The 25039-nt window shown below is 33.6% G+C and overlaps 1 protein-coding gene across 11 annotated transcripts in view; it reads right to left on the bottom strand.

The window, feature by feature from the left end:
* The window catches only part of LOC113498009 (latrophilin Cirl), a 292737-nt gene that overhangs the window by 198705 nt on the left and 68993 nt on the right, over positions 1–25039 (bottom strand). Inside the window, exon 2 of one of the 11 annotated variants that reach the window (XM_026877874.1) lies at positions 6476–6527. The exons of the other annotated variants lie outside the window; for them this stretch is intronic. The gene's annotated coding sequence lies outside the window, so the exon portion shown is untranslated. The remainder of the gene's footprint in view (positions 1–6475; positions 6528–25039) is intronic. 11 annotated transcript variants of the gene reach the window in all.

Here is a 25039-nt window from a genome sequence, read left to right as displayed (position 1 = left end):
AAAGCTAGAATTATATAGATCGATTATTATTATACTGGGATTAAATTATACTGAGGTTTTCGCGGTTATATCTTGGGCGTTTTAAGCCTTCAGTTCTAAAGGCCTAATCCCGATAGCCGCTCCCCAAATCAATTTATTCAGCAAACAATGTAACAGGATTATATTTTGGTATTTCATTTTTTATTGGATTGAAAATTATCTGGTTTTATTGGGGGTAAAATTATTTGTATTAAGGATTGGAAAATAGAGATTTATCAATTCAAAAACCAATCGAAATTTGTAATGAAATTAGGACTTAATATGGGCTTAGTCGTATTGATTATTTTTAATTCGAAATAACTTCAACTGAATGAGGATAATGATATTTTTTTTTCGTCATTCTCAGTCCGTATTAGCGGCACTGTCCGTCTTGTAGTTTAATGCATAATAATGGAAAATTACTTTATATTTTATCCTGCAAACAAACATTGATCAAATTATAGTGAATGGTACATACGCGCGATGTCACGATTTTTTCGAAATCCTTAAGAAGAAAGGGGCTTGCCCCTCTTCCAAGCTTCAAAGCAGTTTATCTTAGAATTTTCGCTATTAATAGTACTTATTAATATGTAAAATTTAATATATAATCTCATTGTGAGACTAAATTAATATGTACATTTTATACCTAGTCATAATACCTATGCAAATCATGTATGTATATTAAAGACTTAAGTAACAAGTTAATGCCAGCGACAATTCGACATGTACCCGTCAACAAATTATCAAAATACAAAACTTCAGCAAAAACTATTCAAACTCCACGAGACTTCAGTCAACACAACCCACTAGGGTCAAATAGAGTAAAAGATAGCCAAGTAAAACAATACACCACAATACAAAAACACGGAGTATTTAACCAAAAGACCCGAAGTTCTTTACCCAAACAATGGCCCATCCATTGGGACGAGCAAAACGGGACGAAAACGAGCAAAAAGGGCCCAATATTTGAACATGTGTGAAGGTAGCTGTTACCACACAACCATTTCCCCGCGGCTTCGCCCGCTGTTCGTCTAAAGGCACACTCATTGAGACTCAAATTTTCATTAAGAGACCGTAAACTGAAGATGGCAACACTCGCTAAGTTAGACCAGTGTTGCCATGAATATTTAATTATAACGAAATTTTATGTTGAATCCTTTATAATAATGCTTTTTATTAAAATTTTGTTGGTTTTTTTTTGTATATTCACGGTGCTTGGAGTTGTGGACTTATAAATGTCTGCTTGTGTGAACTGGGTCGAATTTGCGCTTGAGCGCTAATGTTATGCGCATTAATTTATCTTCTATGTGCATAAATTTTGTGGAGAGCTTTTTAATTTTTAGCTTATTTAGGATTATTCACGTCATTCTTATGAAATATTATATTGATATGGTGACAGATAACGTGTTATTATACGAGATTTTATTTCGCTTGCATTGTGTGTTAAGGTCAAGCCAAAATAGAACCCAATCTATGTGATTAAGACGACAATTTCAAATTCGATGATTCCAAACTGATCTGATGTTGGATCCACACGGTTGCCATGGTAGCTGAGCAATAGAACGTCGCTTATATAAAAAAAAACATGCATTATTTTGAAAATTCAGAAACCCGAGGAATTGAGACTTTTTTCCTCTTCAAATGATCTACTACTAATTTGGCAGTATACATAAAGCAGTCAGAAAAGAAGCACGCAGAAAGGAGGTAGGTATCAAGTACAAGTGCTAGTTGTAAATGTACATATAATACTAACAAGTTTAGGTGAAGTTCTGAACGGTTGAGTACGGGCCGGCCCGAACCGGACAGACATCGTTACGACACGGAAGGGTTCGTCCGAATTTAATATATTTCCCGATACAAAACGGATGTTATTAACTTGTGCTAGATGCGACAAGGTTTTAGATGTTAAGAGTAAGAGTATTGAGTTAAATGGACTTGGAGATGTTATTGAAGATCGTAACGTGAATAGGAACAAATTTGTCTTAGAAAGTGGATTGTTTTTTTTAAACTAAAATACCTATGAATAATAAAAATAACATCATCATCATCATCATCTCAGCCTATTGCTGTCCACTGCTGCACATAGGCCTCTCCATATGTTCTCCAGCGCGACCGGTTCATCCAACGAGACCCAGCGGTTTTCACCAGATAAAAATAACAATCTACAGAAAGTCAATCATGCTATAACTGATAAATAGCAGTTTCCGTTAAAAAAATGAAACCTTACGTTGTGACAAGCTAAAGCCTTAATTTAAGGAACTTGAAAACACAAAATGGTCAAGTGTGAGTTGGACTCATAATACAATTATAGATGAAGAATTTAAACGTTTATATGCAGTCTTCAAACTTCAAAGTACTAGACAGAGAAAGCTTAATAATTAGACTGAAAACTAATTCCCATTACGTTATTCTGCCAAAAATCTCTTGTAATACAAAGCCATAATTTGTAATGACCTGTCCTTAACCTTTATTGCCAAAAAAAAACCCTAACGAAACAGAATCACACTAAATAGCGACTTAAAAAGTTCAAAACCCAACTTTTACACGAAAACTTCCAGAAAATTCCACAAAAAAGGTTTTATCAAAGTCTCAAGTTTCATTATTACTTGGACATAACGAAACTTGCAAATAGCTGGCCTTCTACCAACAATACTTAAAAGTAAAATCATCGCTGTTGTTAGAGCGAGATGGGGCTCTATACCGTGTATCGTGCTATCTCCCTCATCAACGTCCCTCGTCATTCTATGAGATGGCGGTATGTTCTCGGTTTAACTCAAGAAAATGTTTAAGTTGACCATCAAAGCTCAGATGGCAACTTAAAGGTGTAATTAAGTGGTACCATGGTATTATGAAGCCATAATTGCAGATAGCAATCAACACAAAGTGGTTAACAGCGCATAGATCCTGCGAACTAGATATTTTCACTGGAGAATTATTTAACATAATTAAAGGTGTTTTACGTCTATATTTTAAGGATTAAGATTACTATATTGTCTTGTATATATGTATTGTTTCGTTGACATTGTGAATTTTTAACAGTGTTCGAAGAGTAAAGTTTTGTGGCCCACTTTACTCTTTTGAAGGTTTATATTGATATACAATTATTTTGAAATCAGAAACAATATGTACTGGTTAAGTGCGAGTAGGACTCGCTACACCGAGGGTTTCATTCAAATATGTTTGATGACCAATTTATGACCTCACTTTTGGTTCAGCGGCACAAGACGTAACATCAACAGTGAAAGTTGCAACGGTCTAGGTATGAGGGTTGATGAAATTACAGCAACGAACGGACGGAAAACCCTTAGTAATGAGCTTCCATTTTTACACTTTGCTTGAAAAACCTTAAAAATGCTAATTCAGATAATATTATCTCTTACGGGAACAAAGACCGCAACAGCAAGGCAGAAGACGGTAAAATATCAAAATTAGTCTATTCATCTCTTCTTCATTCTAGCTTGAAAATCGATACTAGATTCCTAGTCGCCAACGACATAGCTTTGTATGCTTTGAGACTACATTTAACAATGTAAGTTATTACCAATGTGGTCATAAAGTTAGTCCTAATACTAAGCGTCTTTATACACAAGGCAACACGGGGCCAAAGATTACTGTGTTCAAGCGATTGCAAGAGAAAAAAGTGGTTTGTAGACGCATCTTAGTAACTGTCTCTATACGGCGTTGGAAACTGAATGCCCGTCTCCAATTTAGTTCTTTTTTCGTAAGGTCGATGTATAATCTGGATTCAGGAAGCCTTACGTGGGTTAGTACTCGTTTTAAACAATTTCTAGTGGGTTGGTTTCGTAAAGCATTTTTACCCAGTGATCCTTTATGTCATGGACAACTTGACGGCTAAGGGCGCTATTTTGCTTTCTCGTCACTATTGAAGACTTGTTTTATTGTTATCGTTGTTGCCTGTGTATAACCAGCTTTAGCGTCACCATTAATATTAAGGTTTCTGTACAGATATCTAGATTATCTTGATGGTTTTGTTAACAATGATCTCTCTGTCAAATAACCCAGTTAAATGTTAAGTTATCAATCAAAGATAGCGTGGTACAGCTAGTTAAAGATACCGTCTGTTATATTCTGATTCATAAGTCAATATTACGTTTGGCATATTCCTAGGTTTCACAACAATATTCAGAATGATTTCAATATTAATATTTCAATTTTGAATTGATTGATCACAGCTTATAATATTGCGTTATCATGATATTTGTAACAATTTATTTTGAACCACACCTTATATTTAAGAGATGAGGTACTATGAACGTCTAATTTGTAACTTACCACTATTATAAACCTTGTGTCACAATCATAGCATGTAGGCATGCATGCATGTGGCATGAGATTTGAAGGATGAAACTATATCATATTTAGACATGTCAAAATGGTTATCGAAATATTAATTAATTAGAAAGAACAAACCATCAATCTATACTAATATATAAAGCTGAAGAGTTTGTTTGTTTGAACGCGCTAATTTCAGAAACTACTGGTTCAAATTGAAAAAATATTATAAAAATATTGTGTTCAATAGATCATTCATCGAGGAAGGCTATAAACCATCACGCTGCGACTAATAGGAGCGAAGATACAATGGAAAATGTGGAAAAAACAGAGTAGATGTAAATCATAACTTATGTCTTCTAACCACGGGGACGAAGTCGCGGGCAACAGCTAGTAACAAAATATCGCTACTTTTAAAATAATAACACATAAACACTTCTAGTAAAATATATCCATGTATACAGATTATAGGGGTGGCAGAAACGAGAAATTTCGTAAAATAAATTCCATACAAAAAGGGTACTTATCGACGCGTCCCTCCTCGCATTAATTCAACTTATTTTCATCGTAAACGGTTTATTCATATTTAATTTTCAATTGGAAGTGTGTAATTTCCATCCATTATAAGCTATTGATGTATGTATATTTAAACAAAAAAATGTCGTGTTAATTTCGACGTGTGAAGGGGTCAATTAGTTAAATAGGGTGAAATCGTTTATTGAATATTTTGACATACATGACAATAACATACCTGTTTTAAGGTATATTTTACTAGAATTATACAGTATTTGTTTACTAATTTTGTATTCGTTTTTTTAGTATGTTTTTAACAAAAACTTATCTTACCGTTTGAAAATATTTTCTTCCTCTCTCTACTCTATTTAAAGGCCAAATTCTTGTCTTACCAGCTTTATCTAAATGTGGCAACTGTGGTTATGTAAAATGACCATATTTTTCATATAATGCGCACTTGGATCTATTTAAATATACGAACTATTCGTCATTATGTAACTAAGTCCCATCAGTTCACTTCAAAATAAATGAAAATGGCGTTTTATTTAAATATAGACAATACTATGTAAATCATCTCTTTGATACCAATATTAAGTCTAAGTATTTTATGTTAAAACCTTCAATAGATGGTTCTAATAATCGGGGTCGAAAATGTCAAAATTACACTTTTGGTAGGATTTAGGAGAATATGGTAGGATTTGGTAGCTTTCATTTCTGTATACCTAAGACAGGTGAGAACTTTGTCAAATATTTGCTGAAAGTATATTGGCAATATGGAGGGTATGACAGAGATTTCACCGTTTTATTGATACGCCGTTGAATTTCGATGTTATAGGGCGAGTCTTTGGGTCTTTGAGATTCTGAATAGGGTTTATTTCTGCAATATTGAAGGTAAATTTTCAGATAATTAAGGTAGGGATGAAGTTCATGAATCAACGCACACAAAGACAACAAAATGAGTTGTAATATGTCCAATACTTGCCAATAATTAAAATATTCATCAAATTTGCTTGTTATAAAAAATACAATAATTTATGAAAATGAGTTTTATAACTGCTATACTTAAGGTTCAAATTTCCTTTTACCAGAAAGAGCTACTTTGTCTTTCTAATACATGTTATGTTTTTCATCGCTACAAGCATTTATTCTACTGTCTACCGAATCACGCATGATGTAACAAAACCTAAACAGACCACATCTTATGCCTCTTACGTTGCGGGAGCGAGATGCCGCTATACGTTGTGTAGCGCCGTCCCTTTCCCTCATCTACAAGAGTTTATATCAGGCATATAAATGTTCTTTGTCACTGAGTACCAGGGTTGTCTCATTTAGTATCGGAAGGGAGGTGGGGGCATATTATCACGTAACAAATTGGTTTCTACTACCTTTGTTCGTCCGAGCCCTGTGAGACGAATTGGAGTATGGTTGGCAGAAAAAGTTGGTGGTTTGATCGGGTTCTGTATGATTTTAATCGAGTACCACTTAATGATTTAGTTTAAAAATGATGTCTATGGATAAAAGGAATGCTTAAATATACAGAGACATTTTTCGAAATAAGAGGCCTTTTGTCCAGAATTCGGCCAATTTAGTTATTCCATTTGTTTGTAATAGCTAAAGCATATTATTTTTAAGTAATATATAAATAACTTACAAACGATCACCGCAAATAAAACCCCAGTTCGTTGCAAAGTTACATTATTTACCTGAAACAAACAAGAAAGTAACATCAATATCACAAAAGTAAGAAACATCTAAACAAGAACATAAAACCGGTGTAATCACGAATTTTACCTGCTGACGGTACATCTAAAAACTCGGCGTCTACTTAACATGGAAGAGAAAAAGAATCTTTTGTAAGGAACATTTGAAGTGTAATACCTATTGAGTCGCGAGTTCCAGGGGTAAATATACCTTTTTTTGTGCTCTGTACTTATACAATCTTGGGACTAGGGATGGCAGAACCTTATTTTAGAGACATCGTCAAAAATAATTTCGGAAAAGTATCATCAGTTAAAAGAACAAGGTTATTTTTAGTGCTTGACAAAATACTACAACAATTGGTTTGTTTTTATTTGTACATAAATTATATTTTATACAAAAAATATTATCAGCATTCGTGCCGTATAATTACTAAATTATTCACACAAATTAAAATCCATATTTATACCTACATATTTCACCATAAAAATATAAATTCACAGTTGACAGCCCTACCGCGTATAAGGCGAGCGGTCGACTTTTTTTATTAACGAGTAAGTTGAAGATTGACACCGTTATTCTAATCAGAGGTTTATAAACGGTTCGTAAAGGTACCTATTATTGAAATTTCGCACGATAAAAAAAAATGTAGGCAATAATTTTATAGCTAATACTAGTAATTATTTCGAACTGTGTGGTCCAACGATTTAGCTTTTTTATTCGTTTTTTAAAGCTATGACGTAGGAGGCACGTCTCTGCGTATCGTTTTTAGTATAACGCACGACTCCGACAATCAGGTAAGGTATCATCAAATTAACTTGTTTCGTTAACAATACAAATGTATAGTTTGATAGCTCGTTATGTAGAAAAAGTGACACAGAATCTATTCCAACATTTAATCTGGGCTTTCAAGCGAGTATCATCAAAGCCTTAAAGAAGTTAGTTACTTTGTACATACTCTAAGTATTCTAAGAAGTTCAGGGGACCTACCATCACGTCTTAAAATAATATAACAGGTGTGAAAAAGATGCCGCAAGCCTTGTATTACGCTGTCACAAAGCCTAGGACGCGATAGACCCCCTGTACCCATAGATAAAACAAGGAACGACTAATCGAATGTTTCAAACGCCGTAAGTTCAAATGACCGTACTTATTCCGGTCACTTCCAACGGAGCGTGCGGAATCATTCACCCGGTCACTCATTCACAGCTCACTCATTCGTTCGTTCGTTCACTTTGATGTTCATCGTTGCACGCACTTTCCGCTGAATGCACATTGTTATAAGCATATTACGAAATTACTTTTGCTTTACAAAGTTGCTTATAATAAATTCTAGTTTAGCTTCAGAAAATGTATGAACTAAAATGAAGGTAATTTGAATATTTCTTAAAGTTTTGTGAATATAAAATGTGTTTTAAATAGCTGGGTCTATTTAGATAGTTTTTATGGTTAATTTATTTTAGTATGCTTGCAGCTGTTGATGAAATAATTTTATTATGATTTATTTAATAATGGTTTACTCAAGTGTATCTCTAGAAGTCTAGATCAAACTAGCTACAGATCCAGACAAAGTCCTTACTCCTGAGAAATCGCAAGTCGAAACTTTATTGTTATTATGTAACGAAAACTATGATGTGACAAATAAGAAATGAAAATTGATGTGCCAATATCAAATCATCAAAATCACTGTCTTCAGCGTACCACTAAATGCACTGTGGACAAAATCTGTTGTCACATTGTACAAAATATTTTTTAACGAACATACATTCGGGAGAAGTTCTTTTCATTCACAATATAATTTAATCTTGATAGCTATTAAAACAGATTCCAAGTAAATATATAATTTAATATAAATAGCGTGTAGGTATGAGTCGCGTGTATCAAATGAACAGGAAACGATAATTTATTACATAACTAATTGTGTTCTTTGACATTTACATAAACAAATGAACTAACATCGTTTGTATTTTGTTATCGCAATATTTAAATAATTAGAGATATCAGTGGTTCCCTACAAATTAATATTTTTCTAGTCTTAAATAATTAAGCTAAGCTATCAAATTTGATGTTTATAATTGACTTTAAATAAACAGGGGTAAGGTTTTTTTACATTTTTTTTACAATAAAACTCAATCCGCGGTAACTGTAAGTATTATAGAATAAAACATTTTAACTAACTACACTAATAGTTCTCAAATTGCACAATATTAAACATAAAACAAAGGGATTAGAATTTTCACTGGCGAACCCTAAAAACGAAAGCAAAAGAAACATATTTACGTGGACACGCAAATAATTAATTTAGTTGACTAATTGGCACAAAATTTATAACCCTTTGACCACACATCAGAATAACACTTTTCTATTAAACAGCGAACTTAGGTACTACACAGCCACAATGATATTTATAAAAAGGAAATCTACCATCACCTCTCAGAGTAAGACTTCTTCAGTCTTAGAAGCTTGATAGCGACACATCATGCTATTTAAACAAAAAAATAAAAATGATTTAGTTCACAAAGAGTTCACAGCGCACCTTTTAATACCTATCAGTTGTATCAAAAAACATGATTTATTATCCTTCAGTTTGGAACAAAGAAACATCACAAAAGCTGACAATTCAGCAAAAAGTACAAAACACCCCTTTATTCGTGACAAAACACGTTGAAAAACTTTTTGTATCAAAAATAACCTCCATTCACCGTTTCTCTACTAAAACATGTATTTTAACTAAACGCCGAAATAAATTCAGATATTTCGAAAGTAAATCTATTAATTCTAAATTCTAACAATTAAGCATTAAATCATTAAACTGCAGTGTACGACACGATTCAGTCAAACGGTTAACTTAAATAGCCTTCGAACACACAGTTACAAATCATACGTTCACCGCACTGTGGGATAAATGTTGACGGGTCGTGGACAAAATTGTTAAGGCTGATTTACATTTATTTGAAAATCGAGACAGGAATATTTACAAGGTATATTTAAAAGCAACAGAGTTGCCATTTCCGATTCTATTACGTGATTTTATAAAGCATAAGTTCCCTTATAAAAACCCTATCTAATACGAACAGTATCTTCAAAATTAGCACGTTTAATCTAACAAAAAAATAATTTAGCTTTACCACATTTAGCGTAGTTATTATAGCTCAATCTTTCTCCAAATGAAAAGGACCCTTTACCTACAGTGAGAGTTATACAGGCTGTTATTAAATTTATATTGCATCTTCGTCTGCCACTGAAGCCAAACGCCATGTAAATCAACCTTAACATATAAATTATACAATTATTTCTTGATACAATTACCCAGGAGCGCTATAAAAACTGTTCACAATAGTCTATAAATATTTTACAAGTAATTATAATGAAAAATTGCTCCGACAAAAACTCTAAACGTTTCCGGGCGAGTTTTTGAATATAAATTAAATCGTTATTCTGTTAAGTTTGGGGTTCACAATCAATTTGTAATTGGGTATTGTTGTGCAAGTGATTTAAGTTTATGTTGACAATAGATGTTTTAATGTCAAGAAAAATATATTGATACGGTGTATTGGGCAGTTCGAAAGTTAAGGGACATGGAATGACAAAATTCAATGTACGGGAATGACATTCTAAATGGATAACTGACGTGGGCTTGAATTGTCAGTAAAAAAAAAGAACGGTTTGTCAGAAATTAAATATTTTTCTCAGGTCTATTTTTTTTTGTATATTTCATAAAACGATTTGTATGGTTTTGAATTTAAGGTATATGAGATGTTTTTCAGGTGTTAATTCATTTTTTAAGTTGTTGCTTCTTGTTATTTGAAAAAAAAACGGTAAAATATAAGTAGTTTTGGGGTTTTTGATGATAATTTCTTGGTAAGCAATTGTTTTTTTTTTGCTTTGTAGGTATCGTCACCCACGTAAATGACCTTTTTATATCTTTGGGTTAATGAGACGTTTAAAAACAAACCTATTGACATTTTATCAGTGCACTGATAAGACCTAATTAATATATCCTATTATGAACTTGTTGAAACATAAGACCTGTTTCTTAGACTGATACTAGTAACTCTGTACACGTTTTGCATGGATGTAACTTATCTTTAATAATATAATTAGTATAAATTGTTGCTAACGACTCAGTATAGCTGCTTATTATGCTTTTTACGTTATTTTTTTATATTTAAAAAAGCTATATCTTGAACATTCAGTCAATAGTAATTGAACATTGTGGTCCAGTGGTTAGCCTGGCTGGTATACTGGTCTTGTGTACGACTCTCACCCAGGACAAATAATTTTGAGCACGATAATTTGTTCTGTGTCTGGATGTAATTTATCTACATTATGTATGTATGTATTTAGCAATATATAAGTAGGTTTCTCAAATATCTTGAGAGTTGTTCGAGACTAGATGGCGTTGAATGAACATTGCGGAATATTAATAAAAAAAAGAAAAAGCCATTACTTCATAATGCTAGGTCTAAGTACTCTATTATTGTCAATATATTAAATTAGTTTGGTTCAATAAAAAAACTACATTCTCACTAGACTTACAACTCAAAAAATACCATCACAACTCCAGAAAACCCATCCTTTTGTCCACAATCCACCACACAGTGCAGTTGGACATTATAAATCGCAGCATTGTTCCACCTGTGCCATAAACTAATGTCGGAGGACGATCCTCTCTGAGCATGTTAGCAGGTTGTCATCATAACTCCGGTCAGCTATCTGTGATAAATCCCGTGGGAAGTATTGGAGTTTAGATTCAATTGTTGTAAAATATGGTTTAGATGTTATTTAGTTTGAGACATGTGTGTGTATGGGTGACTGATTCATGACGTTCAATCGATTGTAGTGTGTAGCTATTGGTCTAGGTTTTTTTTGCTGGGCAAGGTTAATTTGATTTCATACTGTTTTGGAGTATGAATACTGGTTCTATAATCATGGAATTTTTAAGTCGAAAGCGGGTTTTTTGTTTGACTCTTTGCTATTTCATTAGCCCTTTTCTTGTTTTCTGCTAAAACGCACGCTGGGTGCATGCGGAAGGGTATTTTTGCAGTACTTATCGATTCATTTCTATTAGATATTTTAATGTTGAAGTCGCAGTTTTAAGGGACGTCTTCAAATCTGGATTTGGCAGTACATTTAAAATTAAATCCATTACAAGCATTTCAAAATTGTAAACAATGTCGTCTTCAGTTTCCCAAAATAGGTATTTGGCACTGGCACTTACGATTTAAGTTACATTTGTAACACAAGCTATATGAAACATTATATTGTACTTAGGTAATTCCCTCACAAAATCAAACCTTACGTCCTTATAGTAAACGCACTGTCCGTCTAATTGTCTCGAATAGGCTTCACAGTGGTGACCAAAGTAATTAATACGAAGGTGAGTCTACAAGCCGTTTCGTTGACATCCATTAGGATAGCCGATTCGTTGTGACTGAAATCCATAGCACGTAGTAGAGAGATGGTCCAATTTTGGAGCTCGTATCGACAATCTATGTATAGAGTTCGGTTATGTGCTGCAGAAAATAAACACTAAAACTAAAAACTTTAAAAACACTATAAATTTTTTGTATTACCTATAGGCAAGGAAAAATCTAATTTGTTGTAAAATTTAAATATGGCAATGTTGCAAAAACTTGGGAATGTCATGTTCCTTAAGTATAGGAAAGAAATATTTTAACAAGACAAGGTTAGTTTAAATGAAGTTGTAACAAAACAAGTTTGATTTAAATTAATAAGATAGTATCTGAATAAGTAGCTTTTGTAGTCTCATATAATTACAAGTTATTCAAAAAACACAATGTGCCTTCATTCTCACAAAGAATCTCGTATGCATAAAGGCAAATTAAATTAATGTAAATTTAAAACTTAATTAAAGTCGAAATTAAATTCGACACTATAGGGCGAAGACTATCAAACATTTGACTTTAAAATCTTGTTTTTTTTGTTTGACGTAAGCATGCTTTTCGTTTATGCAGATGTTTTGAACGTTTTGTCTATAGTTGACTGGTTTCAATCTTCATGGATCCGTATTTTTTTTTGTTAAAACCTACGTATATTATAAACGTACAAGTTTTTGAGTGTGTGAGGATGTTTGTTACTCTTTCACACAAAAACTACTGATCGGATTTGGATGAAATTTGGTATACATAGAGTTTATAACCTGCATGAGATAGTTTTCAGTTTATAGTAATTCATATCACCTCAAGGTTGTGTTTCAAAGTACCGTAATTCGGGATGTATTGCAACCGATTGTATTTCATCATTCCCCTGCCCTTATCCCAATTATTTTATTTGGGGTCGGCGCAACATGTCACCTTCTTCCATATCTTCCTATCGGCCGTCATGTCACAAGCAACACTCTTTACAGCCATATCGTCTTTCACACAATCCATCCATCAATGCAACCGATTGTATTTATATATTTATTTTTCGTATTTCACCCAAATTTAAGGTACATCTCAACAGTTACAGCTGTCTTTCCTTCAATAAAGGTTCCTTTTACAATCTGAAATAGCACATGGTCACTTTCTAGCGATGACGTCAACAGGAGCCTAGTGTTCCATAACATTGCTAAGCGAAGCGAATCGATTGCTGTAAATTGTGCTAAGTTTTATCGCCATGCCTAATTGCTGTGAGCTGTGTGGTCGGTAGTTTGTTTTTAGGTTGAATCATTGGTTTTCGAAAAAAAAAACGATTTTATAGTATTTTCAAGTTAGTCCGATGATAGAGCCAGAATGGTCATAGAAACTAGGCAAACCCATAGATTCCCATAGAAAGACTTGCATGATTTGCCTTTACTCCATAATAGATTTGAAAACGTGACAGCTCTCTTACAATTCAAGACTATTTCTAAATACATTTTTAATGAAAGAAGTAATGTATTGATTACAGTATCAAACGCTTAAGTATTCTTTAATAAGTATTATTAAACCGTATATTAACTCACTTTTCCAACAATAAACTTACAATATACTAACTTATGAAAGCATAAAATGAAAGACCGACAGAGGGCGTTTTATGTAAGTACAATCATAGCATGCATAATTATAAGCCATTATAAATTTATTAATAAAGCGACAACGCTATAAGCATAATGTTTAATAATGGCGTTCAGAAAACTTTAATAATTTATATGAAACTTTGTAAATTGAAGCAAAATTGTGAAAAGACTTTTTGACTACGAGTAAATTAAAATAGCCCACCGTGTAGTGAAAATACTTTTTAACTTACCTATTTTCAATGTTATTTTGAGGTGTATAAAAGTCTACATATTTAACTCGCATATTTTACATTTTTTTTTTCAATTCTATTAGTTATCCCCTTTTCTTTAATGAACTCACTTCTTGGTTTCCGATTTAGCCAAAAATTTTGCACGCTTATGTATATTACGAGGCACTGCTATATTATAATGATGTGACATAGGAAGCTGTTTACAGTAGTACGAAATTTAATGACTGAACTCTTATTTTCAGCTATTTGATTTGTCTTGACGAATACTACGATTTTTTTACACATTAATGTTTTTTGCAGCGATATCCCGTCTTGCGTTTCAAAAGTCAGTCATTAAATTACGTAGTTATAACTCAAGTTAAAACATTAAAGAACTCATTTTTAAGAGTTACACAGAGAAAGGGAGGTTTCTAGTCCTTGACGTGGGCTCACGTTTTTACTCAACGCCATAAAATGATACTTCACATATTCTTCACGTTCCCGAGTTAATTAAAAGTCTTAATGTTGCAGTTTTTTTTTAAGAATTATATGTGGAACTAGACTTGATATATTAGTGTGATTCTTGGCAAAGGTATATATATGGATAGAAAATGCACTTGAAGTCAAAGAATTAAATATATTTTTTTTCATAAATATTACAGGGAGGTGTTTTAATTGCTGGTAAAATTTCGATATGCTGTCTGAATCACTTGTTTTACTGATCTTTTATAAGTTGATTAGTACCTACATAAAATAAATAGGTTTTTTTTTTTTGTTCTTATTATTGACATTTATTACCTAGTCAAACACGTGTGTGAAGCATATACTACAGAACGGGCGTCATTCTGTAGTAAACTATTGTGTAACTTTAACTAAATAATGTTTTACTGACTGAAGTAATTAGATTAGAAAAGTTAGCGTTGTGAAAATTTAGTTTGGCAAAGAATAATTACTTAAAATTATATACTGTTGGTAGTAGTTTCCTTAAGTAAAAGGATACCTTTTATTGTGATTTGCGATTTTATATATATATATTTTAATTAAATAACTCAGTTCTCAAGATTATAATTTTTTTAACTTTACAATTTGCAAAAATATATTTACCAATAAAAATAAATATCACATTTTTTCCTAGCTCCATTTTGATACAATATTCTACCGACTTTCCCCAACACCAAAAACCGTTCCTTAATTAATTCGCGCACCCCCAAAAATAAATAAAAACACCACGTGACGGCGGACAGTGTGTTCGATCGGATTGTGTCACGTACCTCGTAAACCTGGCGACAAGCGTCGACGCTAATTAAGCCTGTAATTGCGGTATTACGGTTTTATGCTCAAATTTTATGACTGGCCAAGTTGTGGCTTTAGCGTAGCGAGTTGTAGCCGTTTGTGAGAATTTGTTGTTTAGCTGTTTAAATTGTTACGACCGATATTTGTAATTAAGTTAAAAAATACCTCTATGTATGTTAATATTAGTTGAAAAGTTTGTTTAAGTTATGTTTAGTTTAGTGTAAAGCATTTTTGGGATGAATAGTTTATCTGCAGAAGAAGGAAAATATTAGGTTATATAACTTTCAGCTACACGACAAAACAAGAGGGAAAAGCGTGGTTGAAACTAGCCCTTCTAAGAGGATGCTAATGATGCAACTGACAGTTCAAACTCAAGTGACTTATTAATTTCATCTCCATACATTTAATCTTCACATTGACTTTAACGATTATAGAAATGCCTATGATATATTATAGAAATGATTACAGATTTTTTTTTTTTTTATAAATAAATGCGGACAACATCACATACATTGTTCTGAACCCAAAGTAAGTTGCTGAAGCACTTGTGTTATGGAATTCAGATACAACGAAGGTACCACAAACACCCAGACCCGAGACAATGTAGAAATGGTAATTTTTACATTGACCCGACCGGGGATCGAACCCGGGACCTCAGAGCTAGCGACACCTTGAAACCGGTGCGTACGCCACTCGACCACGGAGGTCGTCAAAGAATGGAATCAAGCTTACATATTAACCATTTCGCAATAGTAAAAGAAATTTGATTCCCAATTAACATTGCTTAATTTATTTAACGATTATTTTATTTGAAACGTAAATGTCTATAACGAATGAATAAATCTTTGATTCGTGGTTTTAAAATAAAAAATGCAGACAAAGATGGTATACATGGTTCCGTACCAATTTACTATTTCTTTTATGTGTAGAAGCTGGTACACTATATACTAATATATAAAGCTGAAGAGTTTGTTTGTTTGATCGCGCTAATCTCAGGAACTACTGGTTCGAATTGAAAAAATCTTTTTGTGTTGAATAGACCATTTATCAAGGCAGGCTATAGGCTATATAACATAACGACTAAAAGGATGTAAGATAAAATTTAAAATGTGGAAAAAAACAGGGAAAATTATTCATCTTTGAGGGATTCCGTTGCATGCGCTGCGAAAACGGTTCAAGATCTTCTAACCACGTGGACGAAGTCACGGGCAACAGCTAGTTTTAGTACTAAAGTTAAAGGATTGTTTTTTATTAAACAGTTTTGTAATATAATAAATATACCCTGGAAGTAAAATTTCTATTTTAATACGTCTATCACTTCTCAGCGAAGTTTACGGTTTAAATTACGTATGTGTCAACTAACGCGGCCATCTTGAAATCCGCCATATTGATTTTCGATTGAATTTTCAACAGGACCTTCAGCAGTTTACAGGCTTTACAAAAGTACGAAAAGTAGCAAAAAGTTCAGCTTGTAAACCTAGGTTTTCCTATCTCAAACTTTTATACGGAACCCCAAAACAAATGGTCATGTAACATTAATACGGCCCACTGTGCGGTCAAACCTCGGTTGTCTTACACACGCATTTGTTGAACCGGTGTCAAGTTACGTGTTTCAAAAATTGATGGCCTGTAATAAATGTTTTTTGACTGCAGCGGTTTTCTCGCCATCTTTGGGCGATAAAGTATTGCAACCTCTTTTTATTTTGTTCAAGGAACATGTATGTGTGTGTGTGCGCTGTATAAGTTGAGTATTTGTATGAGGGTGTTTGTGTGTGTGTGTGTGTGATTGTTTCGTATGATTTTAATACCCATGTCAATTTGTATTATATCGTGGTTATGGAGTCATAAAATACAGTTGAGAACAATGTGTTTTCAATAGCGATATTGCTGGCTTGTCAGTTATAGTTAAGATACGTGGGAACTTTTTTATTTTTTGTGTTTTAGCACTGATTGAACTAGTTGTTTTGAGAATATCGATAGATTTAACGGTAAGAACGTTTTTTACAGATACATTTTTCAGATTTTTTTTTGTTTTGTACACTTAAAAAACTTCATTGAATTGTAGACAGTTGGATTTAAGTAGTGTATGTGTATACTTAAATTGTGTCATTTTATACCAGAAGCAAGTCCAGTTTACGATATTTCATATCAATAACGGAATTAGCAAAGCTTATATTATAATCAAGGAGGAATTTATTCGATCGGGGTGGAGTTTAAAGTTGAACTCCACAAAAACATATTTTATTCTAAAACAACTCTTATTTTCGAAGGTGCATTTTACAACTTGGACGAAGTTGCGGGCATCGGCCAGCATAACATAAACACAGTGACTAAGCCTTATAAACATTCTAGAACATAAATTCGAAAAGAAAAAGCTTACAAAACAATCCTTTATGAATTCCAATTTTCCATGAAGTAAAAAATAATCTTTGTATTCAAATAAAATACCAAGTCTTCTACACGTATACGAGCGAATCGTAAAACTCGATATACAATGCTTGTTCCTAACACACGCTCGTTTCTAGCCACGGTCTAAAACAACAATGGATAATAAAGTATATTAGCTGGGAATGTTGACGCCAATAAAACTCAGGGAATCGGTAACGATGAAATATAACAGTGCGCCTTAATCGTGCGCAGGACAGACCTGAAACTTATTGTTTTTTTATACAATGGTACTATTAATATAAAAACAAACTGTAGATGAAAAATATAAAAAATAACTATACGTATGTAGATACATTCTAAAAGTTTTAAGCAAGAATCATGTACTAGCTTCTTCTTTAAGATATGATTTGTAGCTTTTCTAACTATTAAATGGTTGAGAATACTGAAAAACTAAGATAACTTAAAATAAAACTACTTTTACGGATTTTTTCGCGGTTTAATTTTAGAGTGAGTGAGCTCATACTGCGTAGGTCGGACCGCAAATAATTAATTAAAATATGAAGGTAGAACGAGCAACATCTTCTGTCAAGACGAACGCCATCTCAGTCTGCCCGTGACCATGATACCTGCAAAGGTTTCGAAACATCGGGAACTAAAATCTAAAATTAAACCGCGATAAAATCCGTAAAAGTAGTTTCATTTCAATGTCTAACATTCGCGTAAACTTAAGAAACCACTAAGATAACTGAATGACTTTTTAGTCTTGTAGACTAGTAGCTTTTGTCGGTTTCGCTCGCGTTAGCTCCTGTTTCGTCTTATTTTACCATAATACTCTGATGAAATTGAAATTGAAAATAGTAGTTTCGTACCCAACAATGGGCATTGGCATTGCTAGTCTTCTGTGACTATTTCCATATTAATACTCTTTCTCAAATACTCGAAGGTTTGAATATTGATCACCACACTCACTGCGGGTTGGCGATATCAGATTCTAATATTTAGAATCCAGGTTTCCTCACAATCTTTTCCTTCAACGTTTGTTAATCATGTCTTAGAATAAAAAACTACATTTCATTTTGAAAAAGTCACATACACTTCGTTTGCATTAAGATCGAACCTGCACTTAAACCATGCATAAAACCGCAAGACCACCACGACACATAATCGCCTATACTCTTTAAGATTTCTATTAATTTTCCATTCTAATTCGATATTACATTCTAAAACCTTTTTTCAGTAGTGGAAGCGAAACAGCAAACTACACACCGTATTCGACCATCTCTCTTCCACAAGAACTTTATGAGGTGGAAACAAAGCTTGTTCTCAATAAAACCTCGGTTCAGCAATAGAATCTTAACGGGACATTTCGACTCATATTACAATTAACGCTGGCACTAAACTAACAAACATTTGCCACAGACTATAATTCAAGATAAGCTGTTAAAATACAATATTTATAGTTAATGTTACTCATAATTTTAATGGCGCCTAATAACTAAACGGTTAAAACTGAACTTGTGTTTATTTTGTTGTTGGACTGAAGTTTAATAATGTTTCCGATGTCGACAGATTTGTCGTTTTATTTCGTTGATAGGCAATTTTAGAGCGACAGAACTACTTGTTCGAATTGAAAAATTATTTTCGTGTTGAATAGACCATTTATCAAGGAAGGCTATAGGCTATAACAAGCTGCGACTAACAGGAGCGAAGATACAATGAAAAATGTAGAAAAAACGGGGAAAATTATTCATCTTTGAGGGCTTACGTTGCGTGAGCTTAAAAAACGATACAAGATCTTTTAACCACGTGGACGAAGTCGCGGAAAACAGCTAGGAAACAATAAAGGCATTATATTTATTAAAAAAACATAACAGAAATGTTTTGTTAAATTATTTTTTTAACCAAATGTAAGCTTTAATCCCAAACCGACACAAAAATATAATAATTTCATATAAATTTATGCGTGTCTCGAATGATAAACATTTTTAAACGTGTTTCGATTATAAAGACCATGTTTTAGGATAACATACCGACAGAGAGAGACATAGGCGTAAAAAATATCCATGCCATACTAACTGCTGGTCAAGCGTTTAGTGGCCTTGCGGTAAAGGAGGTCGTGGGTTTGATTCCCACCTAGAACAAATTAAAGTTTGTCGGAACACGATCATTTTTTCCCCTGTTTAGGTGTATTTTATCAATAATGAAATATTTGTGAGTGTTTATTAGTTGTTAAGTACATATATTGCAAGTTTTCCTTAGTTTTACTTTTAAGATAAAATATAAGATAGCAAAAAAACAAAAGTAGGTTTTAAAACATGGGTGCCGTTCTGTCGTTCATTGAACCTATATGTTCAAAAGATTTGCCCTCATTTCATAAGATAAATGCCGTTTTAGATCCCTGATAAAACTTCTGCAAGGATATTATCATAGATATACGATAAGTTGACGTTATTTTGCATTACAATGCAAAGTGGCAATGTTTTTTAAGATCATAAGAACGATACGCTCTCGAAATATTTTCAGCATGACTAACATTCTTTTAAAAATATACGTTTTGTATGGAATTTGTGAGGCGCTTGACCTAAAAAGATGGGTTGAATAGATCCTTCTTAACTGAAACGAAAATGTATGGCAGTCTGTGTTTCATGGTTTAAAATCGGGAAGAGTATATTTTTTGCCAGCAATCTTATAAAAAAAACACTTTGTTTAAAAAAGGACTTTTTTACTTCTTTTTTCATGTTCCGAAAATCATTTTTCAAGCTCCGATTTTCATAACTTTGCTTCGGAAATGTAACTTATTTTATTCATATTTTATTTTTGTCATATTATTTTCACTGTTGTGGTTTATGGAGTAAACATGATAAGACTCTTAATTTTAAGTTTGCACGTTTAAAGCGATTGTTGCAGGCCCACAAGTAAAGATGAATATATATATGCCAATATTACGAGAATACAGCTACATGCAGAACTAATAATATCGACAATATACTGCATCTATTGTCAATATAATTTAGTGTCTAGTCTAAGACAATTAAATAGATTATGTATAGACAATTTTCATTTCTAACCAAGGTGCCATTAGAAACTCTTGTGAATATAAGTTCATATTACGGACATCATTCATCTGTTTCTTTGTCACACAATTCAAGTGTCCAATAATAAACAATTATTGTTAACAATTTATATATTTATAGCAGATGAGGAATTAGCTATTTTATTCCTAGCCTATTCCCTGGCCGTTACAGGAAGAATCATTTGACACGTTGTAAAATTGACGAAAATCTGACAAGCAATATATTTCTGATTTCATTCGGAAATTTCATTATCATTATCCACAGCCTTTGTCCTCCCACCGCTGGGCATATGGGCAAAGGCTTCCCCATTCTCGTGCCAATTTTAACGATGGTGTGCCAGCCTCAGCGAGGCGAGAAATTTACTAAGCTTCAAGAGTTGTCAAAAGGTTCTTCTTAAAACGGACAGTGTAAACCTGACACCAAAAGTACCGTACAAAGACAAGTAAAACTAAACGGATCAGTGTGATGTCATTACAAACTAATGTGATTACAGTAAATTGTATTACGACACAAGGAAGTCGGCGCAGGATATAGCATATTATGACGTTATGTGGTACCGACAGACTTATTTATATATATTGTGTAGAGACTGCTTTGATTGAACACGAATATTTGGGGCGGCAGACAATCTTATCTGAAGATGTCTTTACAAGCTGACAAGTTTTGTATATCTTGTTATTTGCTTGTATGAGTTCAATAGTTAATATAGACAATGATTAGTTTATCATTGTCAGTCTATATGTCACCAGGGTTTATCTCAAACCGTAATAGCTAGATAGTTATTTTTTTACAGATGATGTTTATGTTGTTGATATAAAAACAAATAAAGATTGGTGTAAAGCAAGGATTGAATAAAGTAAGAGAAATAAAAATTGTTTATAAGCGAGAGAGATGGCGTAAGATTTGATGGCAGCTTAAAGTTCTGATGTTTAACCCACGTACACACGCGGAATTCTAAGACCATTTTATAATATAGGTACATAGATAAAAATAGATTTATTTTATTCAACACTGATTTATCTACTTCGACTTCAATACAATAAATACTTACATAATTATCTTAAATCTCCATTAATCAGACCACCATCAATTAAAACTAAGTATTAAAACAAAATTCTTCAAATGTCCAACAACGCATATTAAACGATTAAACCACTTTAAGATAAATATAAAACAAAATCCACGGTATATATATCTTTTAAAACATCCACAATATACAGGTAAGACAAGCAATAATGGATTTAACGACACACCGATTCAGATAACGTTATTAAATAAGACTCCCGGTATAAATAACCCAATATGGAGGTCGTAAAACTGCCGAATTTGGGCCCGGCATCGCGTCTACCCGGTTTTTAAACCACGTATAACTTGAGACCCATTCCACACTACCATCACAAAACGATAAAAACGTCCAGATATACTTTCGCCATGTTTTTAATGTAATGTTTTGTTTTAAATGCAATTTAGAGTTATTTATCGACGTCACCGCTAAAGACGTGTATGAGAGTATAAATCTAGCGATCTCATGATAGTAGTCCGCGCTGCATATCTAGTTCCCAACTCGGATGCCACACAAATCACAATAAGCGCTCTTCATTATCCACATTTCAGTGTGGCGGGCCCGTATCTATCGGAATGCGCCCACAAAGGAGTATCCATACCGACTTACTAAGTCGCTACACTTTGTCCAACCGGCTTCGGTTGAAACCAGTCCGCCTCGGGCCGGTCGCACTCCTCCAAACGCGAAACGGCATAAACACCAGTTGACTGACACTTAAATGCCACTAAGGAGTTCTCTCGAAACTTTACTCGTATAAGCGGACTCGCCGACGTTTTTTGTGCCCCAGTAGGCCCACAATACTGACCTCACCCATTCATAGAGACAAAAGGTCGTTGGAAATCTCAAAGGTTTCGCTTCAACGCTTTGTATTTAATTTTCTCTTGGAACTAGTTAGTGTAACTATGAAAAGTTTCTTAACGGGAGGCGAGCGCGGCCGCGGTTCATTAAAGTGAATACAGTTGATAATCGTCCGTCGCCCGGTGGCACTTACGGCGGGAGCGCGCGGACAAAATTCCAAGTAAAACGACGGGATATTTTAACTCTCGTATACGCTGTACAGTAATTACAGATGTGCCATCGAGGTAAATAGCCTGACTTGGCTCTCACTCGCTCCTAACATCGGCTCATTCCTGTCATTTGCTCTTTGAAGAACACTTTATTGTAGTAAATATTGAGGGGCTCGCAGACTACATTTGTGGTCGATCCCTTTATGAGATTACACGAGCCAATGACCATTATGTACGATGCTAATAGCTTATACCTAGCAATTTCAGTAATCACATGGCGTCCGAGAAGATTTCGATTGCTTAAGATCTTACGAGCGGGGGTTATATAATTTAATGTCTTTATCTTATAAATCTAGTTTCATTCGTTAATAAATAATGATTTACATATCTGGAAATCAAAGAATATTTGTTTAACAAAATGTTATGAGTTGACAACATTAAAGTTATTTGTCAGACAGATCGTTAAGTTTGCTTAATTAGGCAGTAAATGTCACATAAGTATTGTAGCCGGTTGTTTCGTATGTTTCTGCATTTAATGTTTCTAAATTTGTGTGGGGATTAACAATAAAATGCGAGACAGGGCACGTAAGTGAGATTAGCGTATAGCCAGGTTATTCGTGCATCCGGTAGTGATGTGTTCGGAAGATATGAGTCGGTCCAACAAAGAAGAGTGCTCGCCTCACGTATATTCCATTTTTCTGAAATATAAACCTCCTGAATAGGCGCCCGTAGGAAAATAGTAATTACAAGTTCTCGTTTCTCGCGGCGTGCCATTGTGTCGCGGCCACAATGCGGTGGAATCTTTTTGTCCGCGCTATCGGCTGTTTGCACCCACAGTGCGCTGGTAGCACCCACACATATATTTAGACTTACCCTCCCCGCTTGTCGTTTATTGACTTTTGAGAATTTTTGGGGGTATATTCAGCATAAAGGTAAAACGCAGACAAAAAAATGAGAACAACATTACTTCAGATCTCACAAACAATTATTCTTGCAGCTTTGTAATTCAATCAACTATCCCAAACTGCACTTAACTCTATCCAAGCAGCAATTTTCTCTTAATTTTTCGTTTACAACTATAACTGCGAACATTAACGATAAACGCTTATATGTAACGTTTATTTTATCTATTAAGCTGAAAATTCTTAAGAAACTTTCTCGGCAAACTCGAACAATTCAGAACGAGCAGTTTTATTAACGTAACTTGTTCACTTGTTTAATCATTCACCGTGTAACGCAGAAGTTTCCAAATAAATTTCGTAGGGAGTAGCCAAAGTAATTTAGTTAGAGTGCCTTAGGTAGCTAACCTGAGTCTGCAACATGGTTTGACCTCAAAATAAGGCCGCAAAAGCGAAAATATTTTGTTGATGTATTTACCATTTTGATGATCACTCTTTATTTTTTGTTTTTGTGGCAATCGCTATGGATTTTGTCAGAGTCTTACTGACTAAACCTGAACGTCTCACATTTAGTCGATGCGTGCCAATGCATAGCAATTCAACAAAGCACCTTTTTATTTAGGACTCTGTGTCCTACAGCTTGGCAAAAAGCCTTCCTCAAATCCTTCCACGATGAACTATGATTGGCCACATGGAACCAGCCAAAGGAACTTGAGTCATTATTACAATTTGCCAAAAAAACGTCCTACTTCAAATAAAATCTATTTGATTTTTCATTTTGCTTTGTATATATGTCTAGAGTAATGACGATTAAAGTAAAGGACATCATCCAGTGGCATTTATAAATTAAATGCCGTAAAAGTCTATAAGGTCCGCCATTTTCTTGGTAATAGGGTATTATTCTTCAGTAGTTAACACCAAAAGGCTTTAAATGTTTAACGACTGTGTCATACGTCGAATTACTGCCAACACTTAACATATTTTCTAACACGGAAAGGTTTAATTATGTACTAGGTATCGCCTGTGACTACGCCCGTTTAGACCTTCCTATGACAAAGAATGAGTCAAAATTTTAAAATCAGTTCCATGGGTTTCGTTTGTTTTTATAACAAGTTATTCGTCGAATTTCTTGTTGAAAATTTTTGGCCACTTAGTTTTGCTATAATTGCTTCTAAAATGCAAGTTTATTGCTGAAAATAATATTATTATATTCTACAGACCTCTTATCAACTACAAACTGATATGTTTTAAAGAAAGCTTCTTATAAATTCAAAAATAAAGCTATGTAACGGTATTATTGGTTTAGGTACTCATTAAAATATTTGGAACCGTCATTATTAGGAACCGTCTCTTTATAACTAGCTATACATATTTCTATTCCTTGTTGCAAGTTTCTTACACACCTTATATACAATTAAACACAAGACATTATAGATCCTTAATGCCCACCTATCAATTTACAAACCGAAACCACAGCAGCTTAACCATAACGATCGATCATCCTAAACATCAAAGCGATTAGATTATTGAAACATGAGTCAATAATGGATATCAGACAGTGGCCAAATTAGAGAGCACGTA

Source organism: Trichoplusia ni, chromosome 10 (assembly GCF_003590095.1).
Source record: "Trichoplusia ni isolate ovarian cell line Hi5 chromosome 10, tn1, whole genome shotgun sequence".
Taxonomy (NCBI): domain Eukaryota; kingdom Metazoa; phylum Arthropoda; class Insecta; order Lepidoptera; family Noctuidae; genus Trichoplusia; species Trichoplusia ni.
This window is presented reverse-complemented; position numbering and strand designations above follow the sequence as displayed.